Here is a 25,734-nt window from a genome sequence, read left to right as displayed (position 1 = left end):
TTGGAATAACAGTAGCAATTCAGGGGCGCATTTAGATGCGGGGATGACCAAAGGTGCATTGAAGTGAAGCCCCTAAAACTAAATGTAATGTAATTGGCTAGATTTTAAATTATTTTAATGGGCACAAAAATAATATTGGGGGCACGACAAAAAATGTGTTTCAAATGTAGCATATCTAATAAGGATGTAGGTACCATCCACTATTGATTAGAAGCTGTAACAATGGAGATTGAGTCCACTGTGTGGAGACCACCAAAACACCAGTAATATTTGCCATGACATAAATCTAAAGGACCAATTATAGGCAAAATCTGGTCAGAGAAGTGCTATCACGTGAACTGGGTGTATTCAGTTTAAATATATTGCAGAGGGTTCCCCGCTACAGCAATGTAGTATAGAAATATGGTGTTATGAGAACTGTGCCTTGGGTAATGGTAATAATGGAAAAACAAAAGAGAGCTAGAAACCTAATAAGGCACTCAATTCCCAAAGCTGAATGTTAAGTGATATGAATTAAAAATTAATTTTATTGTTCATCAATTTAAAAGAATGGGGGTTAAAATCCACTGAAGGACACACACATAACAATCCTATGTCGAGTGCTGGATGTACTCTGGATTGAAAATGAACGAAACAATTGAGTGGAATTATATCAATGTTTCGAATGAAGGTACTGGTATACAGTTAACCTAAGAAATGAAGGTGTTGCTTCAACAGTAAGGGGTGTACAAACCATGAGTGATAAATGTAACAGACCATATGCAATGGTTGAACCACTAGGGTTAATGAATACCCTGTGACATAGTAGGATCAATACAGATAATTTCCTACAAGGAGTACTACTTAGCAACCAATGAAGTGATATACATAAGAGTTCCTGCGCATCTGGCTATTTGATATAGCTATTGTGAGAGACATAGTATCAATTATTCACCTTAATCTATGGTTGATGCCATGTGTCTGCCTTAAACTGAATACACCCAGTTCTTGTGATAGCACTTCTCTCACCAGATATTGCCTATAATTGGTCCTTTATATTTATGTTATGGACAAATATTACTGGTGTTTTGGTGGTCTCCACACAGTGGACTCAATCTCCATTGTTACAGCTTCTAATCAATAGTGGATGGTATCTAAATCCTTATTAGATTTGCTGTATTTTAAAAACATTTTTGTCGTGCCCCCATTATTTTTAGTTTTTTGCCCATTAAAATTATTTTAAGTCTACCCAATTACATTACATTTTGTCTTAGGGGCTTCACTTCAATGCACCTTTGGTCCTCCCCGCATCTAAATGCGCCCCTGAACGGCTACTGTTATTATTCCAACATACTAGATCTATGAGTGCATGCTATTTTGGTTCTATCTTCATTTCCAATCTTCTAGGAGGAGTACCTCTTTTTTGTTACGCTTGCATCACCATTGTGCACCCAGATCATCACACTTCATCAGGCATGTGGGAGGTATCTTTCTTCTATTTAGACCGCAAATATTCCTGCTACTGTCAGCAATAAAAAGACAAGTTTCAGCCCTAACAGCGGATTTATTGTTTCCCCAGTTTGTCCAGTCGATTCAAGACTAAAGCTCCTAATCGTCAAATACTGAAAAGCTCCAGTTCAGGTAAGATTGAAAAAAATACTAATACTGTAGCTAGGATTGTTACTGTAATAAATTAGACACCTATATGCATTTGTAACTATTTTTCCAAGGTAAATTTTTAAATGTAGTACCATTTTCAGGTACTTCCTTTTGTGCCGCGACATTGTTGCCATAATTAAATATGGCAGTGATTTTCAACCCTCCTCTCACGGAACCCCATTCAGGTCATGTTTTGCTGATATTGGTGATTTGGAACACCTTGATAAAGTCCTGTTGGATGAAACATGTTGGTGTGATTCCTACACCTTCATTGCTAAGCTGATTGTGCAATAACCACAATTTTACTACATCTGGAGTTGCCCTATCTGTTTTTGATCTACTGATGCAGATGCTGTGCTCCTTTCCTTCTACATATCCTCATGTTTTGCTGATAGCCAAGCAATGATCTTTCATGTACTTTCATGTTCATTAATTCTGCAAATCTAGAGAGCTAATACTTGAGTGCAAGCTACTGTATCATATTGTAACCTGTTTGTTACTCCACTTTCATGTACTCTAGGTGGATTATTTCTTTTAGAAAAAATGGCAAATCTGGCTGTTTTTGGACCAAATTCCCCATTGACTTCAATGTGGTATTTTGACCAACGAGTTCTAACAGTCCAGGGGGAGCATATGGGGAAAAAAGACAGAAACACAAGGCACAAAATCTAAGTGTAGATGTATAAGGAACCATAAAAAAGTATGCAAACTTGGCCCTATACCCAGCCTACTTACAAGAAGCAGGAGGTATCTGAGCAGTGTATATACAGTATGATGGTACAAACACTAATGGCAGGCGTAGTTCTCCTTGGTGTCACTCTAAGCAGGTATGCAGACATATATTTATGTAGAGAGAGGTACATGTGGAGAGAAAGGAACTTCATAGTGCAGATCAATGAGTATAAAAAAATTCTTTATGTAATACATAAAAAACGCACTTACAATAGTGCTAAAAAAGCCAAGCAGATAGACTTAAACAACAGGTGGATCACACTGATGTTAGTTTCACCGCCTTTTGAAATTGTGCTCCTCAGCGTACTTGCGGAGGTGATCCTCTCCCTGGTTCATCGCGTTCGTCGCGGCTATGATGTCACGTTCCTCCGATAGGTTTCCTGAGGCTAGAGACTGTCAGCGTGTGCACTGGCTGCCGCTCTGCATCCTGGAGATCCTCCCACCTACGCGTTTCACCCCAAATAAAGGTGTGGCTTCGTCAGGAGTAATCCTTTACTATATATATATATATATATATATCCAAAAAAAGAGAGAGAGCGCACGCCCCATAGCATAACACTGTTGTATATTTATTTAAAATAGGGGAAGGGAAGGAACAGGGGGGGGGGGGAATCAAACTCACAAGATGTAAGAATATAAAAGGCAGTTTGTGAATAATATCACCACCATCCGGTTCTGCTGGGCAAAATCACCTCCCGACCACTGATCAGGACGGCTGCAAACCGGATACCAGGGACGCCGCTACACCGTTTATCTGCTGCCCAAATTCAGCTCTCCACTTCCGAAATGGCCGCTTTCTTGATCAGCCCTTTGAGAAAGTCGCCGACTGGTGACGAAACGCGTCAGGGAAACTGAGAGCGCGATTACGTCACGAAGACACTGCGCACGCGCCTGAGGCCAGACACAGCGCGGGAAGAATACAGCGGCCATTTCGGAAGTGGAGAGCTGAATTTGGGCAGCAGATAAACGGTGTAGCGGCGTCCCTGGTATCCGGTTTGCAGCCGTCCTGATCAGTGGTCGGGAGGTGATTTTGCCCAGCAGAACCGGATGGTGGTGATATTATTCACAAACTGCCTTTTATATTCTTACATCTTGTGAGTTTGATTCCCCCCCCCCCCCTGTTCCTTCCCTTCCCCTATTTTAAATAAATATACAACAGTGTTATGCTATGGGGCGTGCGCTCTCTCTCTTTTTTTGCTTGTAGGTACTCGTGGAGGTGGTTTATCCCATTTGAGAGCAGCCGAAGACCCCCTTGTACACATCCATACCAATTCATATGGACTGACTATTGAAGGACTGGTTGGACTTTTTATATTTTTTTCATGTTTTTCATTTTTTAGCACTTTTTGTATTGTATATATATATATATTTTTTTAATAATATTTTTCATATTTGTTATATATTCTTTAAGGTGTTGTGTTATGTAGAATAGAATTTCTAATATCACGGTTAGGTATAAATTATCCATTATTGCACAATTGTAGTTTAAGTAAAATTTTAGGTACACTTTAAGAATCATATGCACTTTATTTATATAGAATCACTACAGTTCATTCACTTATAGTTCACCTAGTACTACTCTGGCGCCACATTTTTTTGTTCTTTTATATATATATATATATATACAGTGGTTGACAAATCACCAAAAAATCTACTCGCCACACAAAAAAATCTACTCGCCACCTAGTACCAAACGTGTGCTGCTTGGGCCAATATTTACTCGCCCGGGGGTTAAATCCACTCGCCCGGGGCGAGCAAATTTATAGGTTTGTCGAACACTGTATATATATATATATATATATATATATATATATATCGTATTCTGACCAACAGCAGCCTCTTAAACTGATATAGATTAGTACCCTTAGGCCCCTGTGGAGCAGTCTAGGACCTCTAGTCGCCAAATGACCAACGGCACTTGGCCTTGACTCACCCCACTGCCAGGACACTCACCCGCTGGCTGCTTCATTGCTAAGGTAAGTGACTTACCTTACCCTAAAAAACCCTAATCTTAACCCCTAATGATAACACTACCACCTACCCTCAAAATCTTAAACCATTAAACTAAAACCCTTTACACTAAGCCCTTACCCTAGCCACTAAATCAAAATTTAACACCCTAACATCTAAAACACCTAGAGTTAACCCCCCTACCCTAAATACAAAAACCACTACAGTTAGCGCCCTATCCTAAAACTAACCCCCCCACCCTAAAACGTACTTTCTGTGCAGAGCGGCTATGGCAGAGGGTTTCCCTGCAGCTAAACGCAGGTGAGGAGTTGGTCGTGGCGGGATGGCCACAACCAAATGTCCCATTCCGCCTATGGAGATGAACCTCAACAGTTAATTGCATTCTCCCCAGTTCTCCTACTTATTTATGTGGCATTAAGGCAGGTTAGGGATAAAAAAAAATGTAATATGTGTATTGTGACAGAGTCACTATCTCTGTATGCTGGAGTAGTGTAGCTAATGTGCTTTCCAGCATTCAGGCAGTTAAATTCCTCCTGGAGAGGCTAACTGCAGGTGCAACCAATTAAACCAGAATTCCTGAATGCACAGGAATTTTCAAAGTCAGGAAGTTATCAGTGAGAGATTGATATTCCCCAGCCAGGGGAGAGAGAGACTTCTCCACAACCAGGAGGATACTGTTTGGTCTGGTCCCCAGACCTGCAGGGAGCAGGGTCATGGGATCATCTGTGAATCCCACCCAGGAAACAGAAGCACCATGGGTGGGAACAAACTGCTGGACACAGCCCTGCTCCAGGGAACTGGCATCCTGACCTGAGGAGGAAGTGGAGCTCTGATGAGACCTGAGGGAGGCCTGGACTCACATGGGAAAGTGTTCCCCAACTCAGATAAGGACTGATATTATTCACTAATATTATGTTGTATGGTTTGGGGCTGGTAACTGGTTTTGCTGGCCAGCCAAGTAGATAGGGCCTATGCGGTCTAGCAAGTCACCTAAGGGGAGTAGATTTTTATTTTCTGGTTTCTGTTTTGCCTTAAAGGGACAGTGTACCTATTTGTTTTGTGTTTGTGGAGAATAAACCACTGAAGCTTAAAGCCCAAACCAGTGTTTGACTCTTACTGACCCCTCCCATGAGGCTGTCCTGCCACAATATATAGAAAGAGAGAGAGAGATCTGGTCTCTGGTTCCATTGCACCTCCAGAATACTCATTGGGCAGTCAGTCGGCTGCCTGCAGGGGAATTTTTGCCTCTCCATGGCGCGCTTTCATTCGCTATGGCTTAACACATTTGAATACATGTATGCAAAGGGTCATAATCACACTCACAAATGGAGATAAAAAAAAACAGCATGTGAAGATAAACTCTCATAATAACTTGCCTGCACATCTCGGGGTTAGGAAACAATCAGAAATCTTTTCCTGCCAAGTGCATATGTTTCCTGATTGTATTGGAGTCTGCGTTACAGGGAGATTTTATGGTGCGTGTGCTTCTGCTTTTCGTTTTGTAGAAATCATGTGGATATGGTTAAACTTAGAAGAAGCTACCTGAAGTCTCAATTCTTAAAGCAATATTGCTTTGCATAGAATGACATTTTTATTCTGTGACTGCACTCCTTTTTTGTTTTCATTGTTTCCTTGTTATTTTTTTAAATATTATATATTTTTTTTATTGATTGTTTTGTATATGTTTTCTGACACTAATCACTACTTCATGTGTATAAAGTTCCCTATTACATTACATAGTGCAACAACCGTTAAGTGAAAAACTTTTGGTTCCATTCTATTTTTGGTTTGTTACATCCTTGTAACCTTTTGATTGATTGTATCATTCATACTCCTTCTCACCTTCCAAGATCTATTATCTGGTATGAACTTGGATGGTTACCTGAACTCTGATTCCCTGGTGTATATTTTAACTAGAAAGGACTATCATGATGGGTCCCAACTGGGTTATTATATCATACTATTTCTACTTTTATGTATAGATATATTTTTCTTTATACTGTAGCAGATGACGCAATTCAGAGTATTGTGCAATATTCAGTTTTTATTCAATTAGTTATACCACTTTTATGAGTAAGTGTCTGTAGTTGAGTTATGTAAAGGTGTTTTACAATGTTTTTAATATTATTCATTTTTTGGTTGCACTTTATTGATTGTTGGTACACCTACAGTAGTGGAAGATATTAGAAGTTATTTCCAGTGTAACATGGTACTAGGTATGCTTTTTTTCTGTTACAGGGGATGTGCCCAGTGGGAGTCCAAACATAGCCTACAGAGTTAAAGAGTACTTTGATGTAACCTGTATATGGGCTCCAGCTTCTGCTGCCCATCTTATCCTGACTGGCTACATCACTCTCAGGGCTAGGTTGTGTTAAGTGGGGTTCTCTCCCATAGCCCGAGTTCGTTCACTGGTGCGGTTGCATTTGCACATGCGCAATGCTGTACTTATGTTGAACTGCACATGTGCGGACATCACATTATGATGTTTAGAACTCCGTGAACTATTTCATTTTAAAATACATGCCACATGTGCACGCACACCCGGCTGAGATCATTGTTGGGGGACACGTGCCACATTGCGCATGAGCACGAGCATGCACAGTAACTGATATATGTTGTTAGGAGCTCCGTGGACCCTCTGATGACACGGCACACAGCGCCAGCACAAGCGCTCAAGCATCCTAGCACGAATGTTTATTTATGAGAATCTGTGCTCTATAGTGCCCCCTGCACCACGGATAGCAGATTATTTGTTTATTTAAGTACTTTGATTAACACAGATGCACATGCGGAGTGGTCCTGTGAGAATGATCTCTTTGAGCCACCATACCCAGGTGGGCGTATCCTATTCTGGCACCATCATTGATTAAATAATTGTATGTCTCATTCACTATATATACTCAATGTGCTGCACATTGAGTTAGGAGCTTGATAAAGGACTGGGAGGTCCGAAACGTTGCTTCCCTTTTTCCTGTACTTGACCCCTTATGCTCACTTAATGCATTAAAACCTTATTTATATCCTACAGAGAGTGCTGCAGTTTTTTTATTTTGTTTATATAATATATATATGTAGCCAGGTCCCCCTCTGCCCGTTGCCCCTCCCTCACCTGGCTGGCGATCGCGGGTGCCGCCGAGCCAATGGCGGACCCGTCGGCGCTTGCAGGAGTGAGGGGCAGATGGAAACTGGTGCGGGGGTTGCCGGGGACGCGTGCGGGCGGTTGCCAAGGCCGCGATCGCATTGTCAGGGCTCCCAGCGCTCCCGAAGCAGGGCGGCGAGGGCGCCGCCATCTTCTATGTGTTCGCGCATGCGCAGTGAGTCCCCGCATGCGGCGGCCAGCCAGGGACATTGCGCATGCGCAGTGACAGCGCGCGAGAGGCAGCCAATCAGGGGAGGGCTCACAGTAGGGACTACATCTCCCATGTGACCCCAGGGAGCCAATAGGGATACATCATCCCCCTTGCAGGGGAGAATGGATACATTTCACGGGCTTGGAGCACGCTAGTCAGTCGGCGCCAGGAGCAGCTAGGGGAAGGAGGTAGGGTGCAGGAGTCAGTGACTCCCTGCACTAGGCCAGCATCCCCCTAGGCCCCAGATATCCCTGAGTCACCAGTAGTTGAGTGTTGTAGGGACAAGCCCCAGGTTAGGGACCCTGCCCCTTACTACACAGAGTCAGTTAGGGACACAGCGGACGCTGCGCGTCCATCCAGAGGTTTGGGCTCAGACCTCCGCTACCGCTGCAGTAGCCATCTGGGTGGGATCGCCCCGGACGGTAGTTCCTGGATTCGTCAGCCTTCGGATCCTTTGTGAAGCTCCTTGGCAGGCCCGGGCACTGGAGTGCTTGGCAGGTAACCATCAACAAGTGCACCAACGATCCTACATATATTATTATTGCGATTATTATTACGGGACTAGTGGCTGCGCAGTCACACATATCCTCTCCCTTTAAGGGTGCGGGACATATTGTGTGGGGTTATTGGACACGGGGTGGGATCACCCGATGTAGGTGGGAGCGTCCTGCGAGACGCAGTAGTCAGTGTCTCCTCTAGAGAGGGACACCTGTTGATTTATGAATAAGTACATGCTATGCAGTAAAGCCAGTTCTGTTTTACCACTGTTTGCTCAATGTGATTGTTTCCTGTGAGGGCCTCCTCCCACTCCGTTGGGATCCCTCCCAGGTGGAGGCGTTGCACCACGAGATCGTATTATATGTATGTACCCCAGGCTCCCCAAGCCGAGGCTAAGGCTCCTGAGAGCCACACAGGTTACACAGCAGGTAGTAGTGTCTGTATTCACAGGGAATACCAGTTACATATAACAAAAAGCAGAAGCGCTCCATAGTGTAAAAAGGCATAACAGATTTGAATACATGGATTCGAAGGGTATTAATCGCACTCACAAAGGGAGATAAAAAAAACAGCATGTGAAGAAACTCTCATAATTACTAGCCTGCACATCTCAGGGTTAGGAAACAATCAGAAATCTTTTAATGCAAAGTCCATGTGTTTCCTGATTGTATTGGTGTCTGCATAACAGGGAGATTTTATGGAGCGTGCGCTTCTGCTTTTCGTTTTATAGAAATCATGTGGATATGGTTAATCTGAGAAGAAGCTACCTGAAGTCTCAATTCTTAAAGCAATATTGCATTGCATAGAAGGACATTTTTATTCTGAGATTGCACTCCTTTTTTGTTTTCATTGTTTCCCTGTTATTTTTATTTATTATATATTTTTTTATTGATTGTATTGTATATGTTTTCTGACACTAATCACTACTTCATGTGTATAAAGTTCCCTATTACACTATTTAGTGTAACACCTGTTTAGTGAAAAACTCTTGGTTCAATTTTGTTTTTGGTTTCTTACACCCTAGGGCCATATCTGCTAAGGTTGCCAACAAGTCTGAATGCCATTTGGAGTACACAGAGTCTGTCCGTTTGATCCAGTGGGGAGTGAGCATAGGCTGAAGCCCAACCCCTGATTGACGGAGTGAGAGAGGTACGCGTTGAAATCACGAGCCATGTGACACAAGACGCGAAGTAGAATCAAGCCAGTTACCGAGAGGAGGGTAACAGTGACTGACAGGGAGCTCCCGGCAGGAAAACGAGAGGACTGCGATTGTTCCGGTGGATACTCCAATCCAGACCATTTCACATACAGTACTGATGTGCCCAATACCTACTTACTTTTGTAAGTGTTTTTAATCGTATTTCTTGAAATAATACTGACCATACTGCACTATGGGTTTTTGCGCTTTTTTTTCCTTTTCTCTTTTTCTATAGCTCCTATCAGGACCCGAGGGTTAGATCCAGTCTAAGAAGCAGCATAACTCATACATTGACTGAATTGGACTCTATGTTGTGTGTGTGTGTGTGTGTGTGTGTGTGTGTGTGTGTGTGTGTGTGTGTGTGTGTGTGTGTGTGTGTGTGTGTGTGTGTGTGTGTGTGTGTGTGTGTGTATGTGTGTGTGTGTGTCAGTACTGTGTTAGCCGAGCTTCAATAATCAAAAATGAATAGACGATACCGTTCTGTGGCTAACTAAATGCTTTTAGCCACAGAACGGTATCGTCTATTCATTTTGATTTTATATATATCAATTTGACTATATATATATATATTGATGTTTTTACAACATCTGAGGTAACAATACCCTAATATTATTGCATATTGTATATTAATTGTAATTATAGGTAAGAGCGCTAGCTGAACTGTGTATTATATACCTTCTAATATCATAAAGGGATGTATCCCTTAATTTAATATCTCAATTATCATATACCTTTAGGAATTGTCAGCAACTTTTGTGTTTTATATGTTGTTACATCCTTGTAACCTTTGATTGTATCATTCATACTCCTCTCCTTCTCACCTTGCAAGATCTATCATCATTATTTCACACTCCAATGGAGGAAATAAGTGTTGTTACACATTTTATTATCTATTTATTTTATTTTATATTTGATATATTGATACCAAACAGACACAGTATATACAACTGTGGATATAGATATTTAAAAATAAAATAGAAGAGCGCATACTCCTATTACTGTAAAAAAATATGGACAATTTATTAAAATACGGGACAACAATGTCCACTAACATATTAATAATACATATAGCATGAGAAAATAAAAAACATGAATAAACATCAATAATGAGATGGAGGAGATCATTTACCAATCAAAATACTGATAACTCCAACTGGAGGAGATATGATGTGAAGGAGGCAATAATGTAGGAGCTGGATGATGGTGTGTTGAACTGGCTATTATTTAACTGATTGATGGAAGTCCACCAGTACACATATAAATGCCAACCCATGGGATGAATAAATGTAAATAATCAGTCCAATATATGTAGATAGATAAAGTTATTCCTTATGAAATAAGGGGGCTGAGACGGTCTTACCACTCCTGTGTCGAGAAGACCAATTGCTGTTTATCCGCAAGTAGCGCAACAGTGTGCCCGCCAGTTAGGCTCTCAGTCCTATATCAGGGAGACAATTCACGCTTATCCGGGAGTATCACAATAGCGCACCTGTGGGCTGAACTTTCTGCCAGGTACATGGACAAAAAACGCCTGATGCAATTACTCAGACGTTCCTTCTGTTCCTATTGCAGGGAAACTCAGTGAAGCTGATCCGGGAAATTGAGCCAATGTTACCCCATCTGTGCTCCCCGCCGAGTGAGTGGTACAACAGCCTGCTAACCCCACTGAAGATTTCAAATGTCCACAAGTGAACGACAATGCCTGTGATGTCCCGTAGGTTTCTTTAGGGAAACAGGCAGCAGAACTGATTGGTAGATCCATCCGATATGCCGCCAAACAATTTCAAATGAACACACTCTCTCAGCTCCCAAATGCCTCCCTGTCAGAGGTAAGCAGGCAACAGTACCACTAGCTCTGCGGGGAGCCCAGCTGAACGTCTCACATTGACTCAATTTCCTGGATCAGCTTCACTGAGTTTGTAAAACTGTAGCGATGTTTAAGGGCGAAACACGAATCACGAATCACGAAGAATCCAATAAATCAAAAATAGAAAAGCAGGGTACCCAGGTAGCAATGAACTGAAAAAAAGGCATTATTTGAACATTAATGGGTAATATTCAATACAGAATGGTTCTCCCATGCGTTTCATGCAAGTGCTGCACTTTCTCAAGGAGAAAATTACCTATCACATCCTGTCTCGAAACATTTTGCCAACTGCCCACAGGGTAGTATTAAGAATTTTTCCTTTTCCGGTATTGAACATGCTCATGTCCCCCCTCAGGGATGGGATAGAATGGGCAGGTTGAATAGACGGGAGATGTATTGGATTTACAGTTTAGATACATTACATCCTCTAGGCATTAATATTGACTGGGAGTTAAAATATTTTTTTTATGATTTTTTCTATATTTCTTTCTATGAATATTTTTTTCTATAATTCATTTTTTATGATTTACAACCATGTAGATTCTCCACTTTATGACCCTTCTAGATGTCGGTATCCGTTTTTAAGTGGAGATTGTTTACGTATTATTTTCATATCTCATCATTTTTTACATTTCATACAATATATGGTTTGCTGACATTTTCGGTATTCCGTTATAGATATTGTTTTTCTGCCTTTCTTCAGGTAGAATTGCGCTACCTCTACTCAGGTTTAGTCCTCTTAAATGTTTTGTAAACAGAAGGAGATTGACATTATGTATAGAAGGTATCTTCAAATATGGGGATTTATGTGATTTTGATAGCTATATTTATTTGATTATAGGTTGATATGTTATATTACTTATAGGCAATATATGTTCATAAGTATATTTTAAACTTTTTATCAATTAAATATATGTGTCTGTTAGATGATATCAATGTCACTATCATATATTATCATTAATTATTCATGCATTGATATGTGTTTGTTTCAATAAGGGTTTAGTTTTAGTTCTACAAGGGTTTAGTTTTAGTTCTACCTTTTACTTATACACATTTGTATTTTTTTTATTTTATGCATACAATTTATTTGTATCTTTATCTATTTCCCTTTGTATGTCTTACTAGTAGTTAATGTTTAATTTATGTCAGTATTGATGAAAATTGAGTCCAGTCCGCGCTCTTGCTCTTTAGGATAGTGGAATGGTGGTTCCTCTCTAATCTCTTGCAGCTCTTAATGTTGAAGGTGTCTGCCCCCACCTCCAATATGGATCCCAGCAGGAAAACTCCAACAGCGATACCAAGTCCCAGGAAAAAAGAAAAAACACAAAAGCGCACCAAGATTGAGATATGATGTGTATTGACAACAAATAAAGATAATAATATGCACTTACATATATAAAAACTTTAATGGTCCAGATCACGATCGTCACTTCTATTGGTAGGGCAACAAATGGGATGAAGAGGGGGGTGATCTCAGTCTTCAGGAACAAGCCCCGCGCGCTGGGGCTGTATTCAGAGGCTGCGCTGCGTCTCTGCTTCACACGCTTGTCGGCGTGATGATCTGCGTAGTGCGCATGCGCGGCAAATGAGGCCCCCTATAGTAGTCCCGGAAGTGCCCGCCCGTTTTCCGTTTCGATCGAAAATGGCAATAAAAATAGCAATAAAAACACTTGTGTGAAGACTGGCTGTATGTGATAAACAGACCAGCGACACCCTTCGCTTTTTTTTTTTTTTTTTTTTACGCGTTTCGAATACAAAAGTATTCTTCCTCAGGCGATATCAGGGGCACCTGTTTGGGGTCCTTTATATACCACATAGATGATTGGTTAATACCAATAAAAGAACATCCAATTCGCTATTGGTTAAATAGAAAAGGGGGATGGTTCAAATTCACCAAGCCTGCCCCTTGATGTTAAAAAGAACAGGATATTGATGCTGTATTGCAGTGGTGGCACTTTGAGTAATATTTAGATAATAAGAGACAAAAGTGCCACTCACCAGTGGAAATATATAAAGAGATACCTACAGGTGGCCCTTTTGACAAGTGTCACATATAAAATAGTGAAGGGTGTCGCTGGTCTGTTTATCACATACAGCCAGTCTTCACACAAGTGTTTTTATTGCTATTTTTATTGCCATTTTCGATCGAAACGGAAAACGTTGCCCTACCAATAGAAGTGACGATCGTGATCTGGACCATTAAAGTTTTTATATATGTAAGTGCATATTATTATCTTTATTTGTTGTCAATACACATCATATCTCAATCTTGGTGCGCTTTTGTGTTTTTTCTTTTTTTCATGTCAGTATTGATGTTTGTATATTTATACGATCTCTCAATGAGATGGTATATTGTTTTGTATTAGGTTTTTTTTTAACTATTATACTCATTAAACTTTGCAGTAATGGTCAGCTGTGTTAACAAAGACTTATCCAATAGACTTTCATCTCTTTCATCTGTTAGAGCATGCACGCATGCACAATAATTTCCTTATGTCTAGGGCGTGATCCCTCAACTGACCAGTACTTAAACAGTATTTATATGAGAATAGGTTACTCTTTGATAAAGCGCCTCCACGGCGGAAAACGTGTCAGAGTATTTTTAAGATGTGTGTCTTTATTTTTGGCATAAATATTTAAAGTTTTTTGCCTCCAGCCCTTGCTTACAATTGCAGTGGTATCAGGTGATCCAAAATAGTATTTTCGAAATCTCAAACCATTGGCAACTTTGTCTCATCAAGCATGTTTAGAACAAACAAAACAAACATAAATAAAGGATATTTGCCTTTACTTAAAGGCTCACATAAGTGTGGACATTGCAATATTTTTCCTTATGTCCAAAAAACACAAACCTTTGAAAATAAAGACAAGACACACAAATACACCATCACATCCTTTATTACATGTCAGACAAGCTATGTAGTGCACTGTATCTTCTCACTTGTGGCTGCCTTAAACAATATGTAGGATTAACCACAAGGTTGCTAAAAAAACGCATTTTAGAGCACGCAAGATTAATTTCTAACCAGGATACTAACTAAGTGTTGAAATACTTTCTAGAATGTCAGTCAGGTTCTCTTCGGTCACTCAAATGTACAGCACTGAAACATATTCCCATTCCTAACAGAGGTGGCAATAGAACTAAGATATTGCATCAGAGAGAGGCATTTTGGATCTTCACATTGGGGACACTTCAACCCAATGGTCTTAATTCCGAATGGGATCGGAGCTGCTTCCTCTGATTCATAATTTTGCCTTACCTCTGTTATGAGTGGGATTACAATACTATAATAATGTCCTTCTCTGTTGCTAGTTTCCACAATGCAATTCAAACTGCCATTATACTAACCTTATATGTTCTAGAATTTATATATTTTCTTTTCTTCAAGTTCTTAGCAAGGATTATTTATACTCTGGGTACATACCCATTACTGTTTTTGTCTAAGTTATAGACAACTTAATCCTTTTTTTAATGGATATTAGTTTTTGATAAATATGGGTTTACATACCTGTACTAAATAGTCATTTGCTTGAAATAAAGAAAACAATATTCAATAGGTTGTATTTGGATTAATAGCTAATATATTAGCTAATATTAGAGATAAGATCCATTATGGATAATCCATGGTATATTGATATTTATTGTGTGTTTTTTGGTACATTCTATGTCTCAATTTAAACATGTTTCTTTTCACTTTAATACTTTCTTCAGTTTTGAAGCATTAATCACTATGCATCATCTGTTAGAATATATTAAAATATTCACTATGCTCTAATCTATATACTATGGCTGAATATATATTATATGTATACTATTCTATTTCTATATTAGTATAAACAGATAACTATATATTGATGCAGTAGAACCAGGATGACACATTGATTACTATCTATACTATACTAACTATATCTATTGATTTATTATCTATGGATTGTATATTGATATTGGTAATCAAGAGTGATTGTCTTTCTTTTTATATGTTTAAATTATTTGGTCTCAGTTTTTGTTATTTTAATATTTTTAATTAATTAAAATGTTTTCATACTGATATACCACAATCAGCTGTGACTGATGTGGTTTTCTTAATTATTCAGCACCTCTATATGTGCTTAGTTCTGGTTTGTTCACTACTCCTTGAGAAAGTACTGCACTTTGACAAAGTACAGAGGATGCACAAAATGCGTCAGAGTTTCTCCTAAAGATGACTTGCCTTTAGCTGATGTTGTTCTTGTTCATTAAATCCCTCATTGGAAATCGTGATCCAGCATCCGCTTTTTCTTCCTGTATCCGCAAACGCACAAGGTACATGTTCGTACGCAGTGCACCACCACCATCTTCCCCCTTGGGAGAAAATCTCATCTTGATACACACGCCGGGCTGAGAGCACGCTGGAACCAGAGGATCGCATATAACTGAGGTCGTGAGTACTAATCAAACATTATGAACTTGTTTAAATTTATGGTCTAGCTCTAAGTGTGTATTTCTATGATATTATTGAGTCAGGGGTCAGGTCTCCTTTTATAATATAGGCTTCCTTGACATCCCTTTTGTCTCATATCTATGCACACCTATATCAAAGAGCATTTATGACCCCAATTCAGAAGTATTCACACTTATAGACCTGGACTTTCCAACAATAGTGCCTTTCTGAGAGATGAATTGCTGAAGATATTATTATATAGCCTGTTACACGAATTCCGATGCATACTATATAACCATGAGCACTGGGGAGGAGTTGCTTCTCCATTTACTTCCTAATGGAGAAGGATTTAGGAGTGCTGGTAGACAGCAGGCTTAACAATAGTGCCCAAAGTCATGCAGTAGCTGCAAGGGCAAACAAGACCTTATCTTGCAGTAAATGGGCAATTGATGGAAGGGAAGTAAACATAATTATGCCCCTTTATAAAGCATTAGTAAAACCACACCTTGAATATGGAGTACAATTTGGGGCATCACTCCTTAGAAAAGACATTATGGAACTAGAGAGAGTACAGAGAAGAGCCGCAAAATTAATAAAGGGGATGGACAATCTAACTTATGAGGTGAGGCTAGCTAAGAAAAAAATCCTATGAAGGGACATAGGTAAGAAAAAAGGCCCCTAGTATAGCACTCCCAGTGTCTAGCTAAATTAGACTTATTTATATTAGAAAAAAGGCATCTACTGTAAGAGGCGATATGATAATTAAATAAAAATTTATTCGGGGACAGTACAAGGAGCTTTCAAAATAATTATTTATCCCAAGAACAGTACAAAGGACTCGGGGTCATCCCTTAAGGTTGGAGGTAAGGAGATTTCACCAGCAACAAAGGAAAGGGTTCTTTACAGCAAGGGCAGATAAAATGTGGAATTCATTACCCAAGGAGACTGTGACGGCAGATACAATAGATTTGTTAAAAAAAAAGTTTGGACATCTTTTTAGAAAGGAAAGGTATACAGGGATATAACAAATAAGTAAAAACGGGAAGGATGTTGATCCAGGGAGTAATCTGATTGCCAATTCTTGGAGTCGGGAAGGAATTTATTTTTCCCCTTATGAGATATCATTGGATTATATGCCACTGGGTTTTTTGTTTGCTTTCCTCTGGATTAATATACTGTAAGTATAGATATAGGATAAAGTATCTGTTGTCTAAATTTAGCATAGGTTGAACTTGATGGACGCATGTCTTTTTTCAACCTCATCTATGTAACTATATGCTTGAGTGGATTATTGTTTTCACATTTTCACGTCAGTTTAAAACAACAACACAATATCTGTTTCCTTCAACTTGCGTATGACATTTTTGGAGATCTTGAGACTTTGTAGATTAAAGGTCTGAAATCCTCAGTTATAATACATGTGAGTGTAAGAATCACTTCGTTTTCTTAACAATTTTGAAATTGATACTGCATTATATATAAATATATATTTTTTATTTATTTATTTATTTATTACCCTTTTTTGTTGTGCCCCCTTGTTCAAGAAATCTGCTACTAGGACTGACTGGACAGTTCGGTATTAGCAGCATCCAACAGTCAAGGAGTTGTCCAATAATTTATATACAGTATGATCCATTTGTTTATATTTTCCCTTTTATATTTGTAAACATCAATTCCCTGTATATTACAGCAGTGTGGTTTAATTGATTACAGGCATACCCCGCATTAACGTAAGCAATGGGACCGGAGCATGTATGTAAAGCGAAAATGTACTTAAAGTGAAGCCCTACCTTTCCCCACTTATCGATGCATGTACTGTACTGCAATCGTTATATACGTGCATAACTGATGTAAATAACGCATTTGTAACAGGCTCTATAGTCTCCCTGCTTGCGCACAGCTTCGGTACAGGTAGGGAGCCGGTATTGCTGTTCAGGACGTGATGACAGGCGCATGCGTGAGCTGCCGTTTGCCTATTGGGCGATATGTACTTACTCGCGAGTGTACTTAAAGTGAGTGTACTTAAAACGGGGTATGCCTGTATATCACAGATATTTACTTTTCTTCACTTCTTAAACACTTTTTGCTTTACATAGCACCCATGTTGTTTCTAGGAGCTACATTTGTGCCCGTATTTTAAACCTCTTTAGAATGGTACACAAGCTGACACACACGTGACCCGTGTGGTTCTTATAACAGTACGCAATATTTAAGTAGCATCGGCCCTTTAATTCAGCTATAGCATTATTGACCATTAATGTCCTGTTGAAGGGGATTACTACTAATATAGGATAAATAATGATAATACTCCCCCCACCCTCAATTGTCCCCTGACCTACTCCTGCTGTTCTAGGTGACTGACGAACCTCCCTACCAACCGCCACATGCTGACCTACTCCTGACAGCGCCAGAAAAGTGAGTAATGAATCCCTGCTCTCTGATTTGGCAAGATGCCAAAAATTCTATGCATTACTATTAATGCTACTATTAATAACTAATTAATGCTCAGAATCTTGACTTAGCAAAGAGCAGGGATTTCCATAATGCCCGTAATTGCAAACCATGTAGCCTATAATCTATATAAAAATATCACTTGTGAGCACATTTACTAGTACATATATCTCACACAGGTCTGCAACCCTGCTTTTCACCATTATCTCTTAGTATACAATGCTTCCACTGCAGCCAGGGATTCTGGGAAATTACATGTCATCTTTTAATTCTTATCCATTTTAACATGGATAATCTATGCCTGCCGTATTACACAGCTTTTCAGCACAGCCTAGGTTAAAAAAATTGCATAACATGTAAAACCTACTCAGACAGCTGTTTTGACCTTTAGGGCCTCATCAGTGTAAAGATGGTTAAAATGGCTTTGCAAAATATAGGTTTAAGCCTATAATCTGAAATATTTACTGCCCTTTATTACCTTCATTTTCAGAAGCACCAAATATGTGCATATGAAGTAGGTAAACTAACTGCTGTTCAGGTCTAGGGAATAGCGATTGTGTGAATGTGAGGGTGTGTAGTTTTTCCCTTATTTGCTGCACCTCTTCATTATTATATGCTTGAAATAAAAAGACAATTATGTACAGTATTTATTTCTGATGCATGTTTTAAAAAAATGTCAAAAAAGACAGAAAAGTTAGGTTGCACACAAAAGTGTTAAAGCAGATTATATAGTATCATTTGTGGAAAGAGAAGGTGCCGAAATGTTCAGCTCTGTATACTAGATATGTATAATTGTGTCAAGAGTATACAGAGCCAACGCTATAAGCAGTGCTTTCTGAAATTTCAATGCAATGAAAATAAATGAGAAACAATGGTTCATTCAATAATTGGCAATATAAGGCAACGGAAATCCTCCTCTGAAGAGCTTCAAATTGAATATAAATGATCTAAACCAGGTTCTGGGTAGCATCACTGTAATAGCATACTTTTAGCTGCTCACTCACTGCAGCTCACAGCTCATACGTATAGCCCCCTCCTCTTGACTTCTTTTAAATGCAGGCCACTTCCACTCTTGGTTGCCAGTTCAATGGTCCTTGTGCACAAAAAGGAGCACAGCTGAGATACCTGTGAGATGTGCTAACATCTGGATTAGCTACAGCTATGAACTGAAGAGCTCAAAATTATGCTACACACCTGCTGGATTCGTGCACAGCTGGCCAGAATAGCAGATTTTGTGGGTTCTAATCCTGTTGGATCTGACAATAGTACCCCATTCTTCACAAGGTGCCTTAGACTGTGTTGGTGGTCTTGCAAGCCCCCCCATTTCACACAAACTCACAAGCCTTCTCCTCTACCCCCCTCCCCATGTATCTCTCCCCCATGTCTCACTCTTATCCCTCTCTTTTCTTCACTCACTCTTGCCCCTCACCCCTCTCTCTTCCTCAATCCCTCTTACACCCTCTCTCTCCCCTCCCTTCCGCTATCACTCAATTACATCCCCTCCCTGTCACTCAAACCCACTCCCTCAATCCCCCTTCTCCTCCCATTTATTCCCCCCTCCTGGCCACACAATTCCCCCCACAAAATACATACAACACTACCCTCCCACCAAATACATAGATACACACATACAACACTACCCTCCGCCCTCACCAAACACATACTTACAACACTGGGGACAACATAAAGTGTTAATTATATTATTATTATTATTATTATTATTATATTGTTCTGGCACATTTAATTTCAAGGCACTTTTTGATTAAAATATCATGCAAACAAACTTTCAGGTCTCAAAAGTTTGCATTTAGTCACATTTTGTATTATTTGCATTGGATGAAGTTTTGTGTTATCCCCATCTAATTATATTAATTTCAGATGTTGATAGTTATTATTTAAACTACTACATGTCTGAATATAATCCACAGCTTTGATAATTGTTTGATTGTGCACATTTTTACCAGTATACTGTAAATACAAGTACTCTGGCGCTATTGACTCCACCCACTGACAAAGCACGTCGTCACTTTTGTCTGAATCATCATCACGCAAGCGTCAGTGTATTGTTGGTTGGAGATGCTGGAATCTCCTGATCAGCTGTTGACCAACCTGGCTGTTCAGAGGCTTGAATCGCAATTACTACCATCTCAGCGCTGCGCCCCGCCGAATGCAGGACGCCTCACCAGTAGATCAGCTGTTGAGTTTATCTCTGTGATCTCCAAAGTTCCCAAGTGCTGCGAGCAGTGTGTCCGGGGACCTGATGCACTGGGTTCCAACAGAATTACAGTACATTCTTTGAATCTCCAGCTCTCACTGGGACTTTATTGAGCTCATTTTTAACCTCTTAAATGTAAGTTTGTGATATGTTTGTGTGGTTTTTTTTTTTTTACACATTCTGCCATTCACTTCTGGTGTGTTGTCTATTTTTATCTTGAGACTCTAGTAAAATAGGACTCGGTCACTCACACATTTTGGGAAAATGCGTGGATCGGATTTAGGCAGTTTTGCCCATATCCAGAGCCAGCACACACTGATAGTGATTTGGGAGCTGGATTCCACCTGAGCTCTGTTCCCAAGCAAAGGTTTTTCGAGAAACCTACGTAGTACTGAACTACAAGTACTGTATGCATTAACACTATGATCCAGGGTAACAGGACTATCTCCCCACCGTCGTCTTATGTTTTTTCTACTTAGTTTCTGCATAATTTGGAAATCAGTGCTACTATACAGTAACACATTTTTAAATAATATTGTAAATGGACAGTGTCTAATTTATTTAAGCACATTTTTTTACTTTGCATAGCTCCCCCTGAATTATCAGAATAAGGCACTAGAAATGTATTCCTCTATGGACATTATTTATCAACCTAAATAGTTATATGCCATACTGTACCTGCTGGGCACTCATATAATCTGTTAATGCTGATCTACTATATCATATCTCTTCACAGTCTGTGTTTTTAAAATATGAACAAGCCAAACTCTTCCAGCCTTTTTTTTTTATATTGACAAGCATCTGTTCATTTAGCATTCATTCTTTGTATCTTTTTCAGTTTTACCTCACTCTTCTTGTGCTATACATTTATTACTAAAATTGCATCATCTGCTTATGTTACCAAAATTTTCTGAATACTATGAATAATATTATCTTTAATAATTACAAATGGATGAGGAAGTGCAACAGAAAATAAAAAAATAAATATTATGATAAAATTAATTTCCTAAATTTGCAGTTTAAGCTATGTTTATTTGGTCCATGGCTTGTTATCATATCAATGTGCATGAAGTTTAGATATGAAATGAACTGTTGACTGTATTTTAATGATAGCTATTTAGACTGCATTGTATTTAAAGATAACAGAAATTGCAAATTGCAATCTGCCTTGCATATAAATATAACATCAAGTATATTTAATTTATGAAAAAAGATAGTTTACTTTCCAAATAGTCATACAGTATGAAATCTTAATATAACACATGTAACCCTCCTTACCTGGCTATAAAGGAGGTCACACCAGATTGGGCATATACTGTACATACTGCACATTGGCAGTGCTCAATCTCTCAGGCCTTTGCAGGGTGCTGGGTATGTGCAGGCTGGGTGGGGATGCTTGAATAGAACAAGGATGGGTGCACGGAACGTTAATACACAAAAAGGAGCTTCATTTGATAGCCATCAATAAGGCTTCAAAGACACTGACATACTGGTTACTTGACAGAAACTCGTGGCAAACAATATAATTCTGGATTTCATCCCCTGGTAGCTCTCACTCCTACGCTGGGGAGGTACTTAAACTTGTTAGTCATAGTAAGGGATACATTTGCAGTCTCCTGCATGGGATTAGTAATACTCCACCCCTTGTCGAGTGGGCTCTTATGGCATACACTTTAGGCTCCTGATATATAGCGACCGGCTACTGTGTACTGCACACATCCTCCATACTTATATGATCAGGAAAGCACAAGGAATCTTCCGGTTGAGCAGGTCCAAGCATACTCTTGAGTCATTATGCCGACAACTCCTTACCAAATGCATGCTTCCTCCTTTTCAATAGCGGGAACAATTGAGGGCTTTCACTACTGATGCATACTTAATGGATACTTGTGACGGTGAAGGGGTAACCAGGTCAGAACGCGGAAGACCCTGCTTCTAGAATATAGGGTGGAGCTATATAAACCCTCAATACTCATTATAGTGTCATCACAGGTCACAAGACAATGGAGCGGTAATCCCTTTTGCATAGTCATCCTACATCATATGATGGGGGGGAGTAACTTGAGTGAGACCACACAGTTAACCTAGTAAGGCCTATAACCACTTTACTGAAATAGTAGTCCCCAAAAAGGGGGGCTACATACTCCCTTACCAAAACTAGAAAAGTGTGAAAAAATTGGCGTTATTGAATCCGCCTCGGAAGGGTTCTTATAATGGTATTCAATCACAATAAAAATAAAAAACAACATACATTCCATATTTTTACTTACCTTTAGATGTCTTCACCCTCCGAATCCTGGGGACACCGCATGCTCTCAAACCAATCCACGAACAGGAACCAGGTAAAAAAAAATCCAAAGTCTTTTTCTTCTTTCTTTTTCTTCTTTTGTAATTTGTAATCCAATTTCGTAACTTTCTTGAGTCTTCTGGGGTCTTCATCAGTATCTTCTTCTTCATCTGTATCTTTGGCAGGCACGCCCTTGTCCTCCTATAGGAGGAGGAGGTCCTCCCTCCTCGGCTTCTTGGCATAAAATGAGACTGCATAGGCTTATATAGGCCTATGACGTCATATTTTTGGCAAATGGTTCTCTTATTGGCCAGTGAAAACCATGTGCCTTTTTTTTTGGTGACGTTATGCAAAGGAAATGAAGCCAGCCAATCAGAATGGCTGTGCATCCTTTCCCTTTAACATAACAACATCATCAAAAGCAATATGGCCGGCATCACATGGTACTTGAGCCAATCAGATCGTGGGAACTATATCCCCAATCTGATTGGCTGTGGTAGACCATAATTGGTCAGAGAGTTTTTATTTATGAATTGAGCTGAGTTTGTTTGGGTGATGTGTGTTTTTAAGTTGAATTAAGCCTCCTCATTACTGAGGTGTCTTCTCACAGGCATTGGTTGCAGATTTTTCACTTATTTTTTTAATGGCATTCCTGGTTCCCCGGTGCCTCCAGACCTCCTCCTCTCTCCAGGGCTATTTTTGGGGGCACAGGGGGTGGGTTGTGTATTGGTGCTTACTAAATATTTTTAAATGTACATTTTATTACGAGTGTAGATGAATAGGGGGTCTCCGCAGCAGAACCGTGTTGTTTCAGGTCCGGAGAACCCCTACTTCCTGAGATACATGCCCCGTTATGGGGTGCCGGTATCTCCCATACATGTAAATGTCTCGCATCACGTGACTGGGACATTTCAATGCATGGGAGATACCGGCACCCCATAATTGGAACAGTATGACACCAATAACATATTTACAAATTCAAGAGTATACAGCTTTTCAAGTGTAATACAAATATAACCACAAGGGCAGAATATGGGCAGTGGGGGCAGTTGCTGTGTAATATAACACTGATCTATTTTAGAGCAGTGGGTATGTGAGATGGTACTTATATCTACACCAGAGGGACTCGTTTTAACAGTAATGGGCAGGGTCAGATTTCTTGCACCTTCCCCCTTTTCCATTGTACACTTACACATAATAAACCCTCTTAGACCCCTCATTGTCCACATATTTATCCCGATCCTTGTATATACTGTTGTTCGGCCTATGTTCCAGATCCGTGTCAGCTTGTCTACGCCGTTCTTCTTTGTTGAAGGAAGACATGGCCATGATGTGTAACATAGGCCTTCACCGTGTTCTTGATCCACTGACCCTGGATATCAACAATATCCATAACCCGCACAAGTACATAGGAATACTCATATCCCCAGCTGTCCTGGACTCTGTCTCTTACACCCCTTTTAGCTTGGCACAGCCATGTCAGATTCCAGCAGTGAGGTACCCCTGGTAGAACCCAAATGAATGGTTCGTCTGTCAAAGCCATGTCCCGCAAGACATCTTCATTGTAGAACAGCCTAATATCAATAGCGGTCAAATTCCTCTGGAATAGCCCTTCCACTCACGCACAACCTTACCCCCTATAACTACAGACATCTGTGTAAGCTCACTTTGGGTGGCATGCTTCATCACCACCCCTTCTTTCTAGAACCAGACAGGAAAAGGGGGAACCTGATGGCCACCATATGTGATCCCCTAAACATGTTGGACGATTATTGCGTGCTTCAGTAGGTTCTGATGCTTTAACCTTTTTGACATCTGCTCCTCCAAAGGAGATATTACTGGGCTCTGCTATGGACGAAAATGGTGAGATGTCCTCATTTATCTCCAGCACAGATGCTTCAACAGGTACTCTAATCGAAATAACTTTCATGGTTTGTTCCTCTCTGGGGGACATCTCAGGTCCCGTTCTCTCATCCTCCCTTGTGTGAACATTCGGGGGGAATTTCCCACCTCTGTCTCCTCAGCAGGTGCAGCTAGCCTGTGATATGGGGGAGGCGATTATATATCGATTCTGGGTAGTCGAGATAGAATATCCATCTCACTACTCACCGCAGAGAATATCATTTAGAACATTCTTGAAGTCCCTACAATTGGAGCTCTGTAGATAGCGTGTGCCAGATTCATCACATCGAGTCTTGTGTGCCAATATTCCTCCAGGGCGCCTGCAGAGTGTGCACACAGCCTGGAGAAACTTATTGCCTTGAACAGTTATCACAAAGAACAGAGTCCTATCTCATAGAACAGTCCTAAACAGGCGTGGCCATACTTTCGTGCCACTTCAGATAGACGGGTTCTCCACAATAGTTGCACCCCTGCCCCCTTTAGCAAAAATCTCTTAACTCTTACAAAACTCCCTCAGAGGCAAATTGGGCCCACTATACAGATGGTCTAGGCAGAATATCTTCTGCAATGCAATCTTCAATCCTCAATCCTGCAATCTCAGCTCCCAGTGCACAAAATAACATGAACTATGTCCTTAATAGATGACCCATGCACAAAAAGTTATACTGGCAGGAAATTACAACTTCTTTCTCTCTTACAAAGAGGAGAGTGGCTCAGTGAGTAACGACACTGACTGACACTGAGTTTGAAGCAGGGGAACCTGGTTCAAATCCCGGTGTCAGATCCTTGTGACCATGGGCAAGTCACTATCTCCCTGTGCCTCAGGCACCAAAAAACACAGATGTTATGCTCCACGGGGCAGGGACCTGTGCCTGTGAAATTTCTCTGTAAAGCGCTACGTAAAACTAGCAGCACTATACAAGAACATGCTATTATTATTTATTATTAAATGCTTTAGTGATGTCAAATAGTACTCAAGACTGTTATCTTGCAAAAATCAGCTCCTAATACATAGAAACTTGCAAAATACAGTAGTTTCTTTGACCAAAAAAACTTGCATAATTCTTTCTTATTCTTTGAAAACATGCATTACTTCTCTTTAGTGACAAAACTGTCTCTGATAAACAACTTGCCAAAAAGTCTTTAAAGCGGGTAAGGAGCAAAACCGTTTCAACGTGGGAATCACATAGGGGCCAATTCTAGT

The 25,734-nt window shown here is 40.0% G+C and overlaps 1 protein-coding gene across 1 annotated transcript in view; it reads right to left on the bottom strand.

Moving 5' to 3' along the window:
• Window positions 1-25,734, bottom strand: part of GABRG3 (gamma-aminobutyric acid type A receptor subunit gamma3) — a 727,352-nt gene that overhangs the window by 665,428 nt on the left and 36,190 nt on the right. The window lies entirely within an intron of this gene.

The sequence above is a fragment of the Ascaphus truei genome, chromosome 3 (assembly GCF_040206685.1).
Source record: "Ascaphus truei isolate aAscTru1 chromosome 3, aAscTru1.hap1, whole genome shotgun sequence".
Lineage (NCBI taxonomy): Eukaryota > Metazoa > Chordata > Amphibia > Anura > Ascaphidae > Ascaphus > Ascaphus truei.
This window is presented reverse-complemented; position numbering and strand designations above follow the sequence as displayed.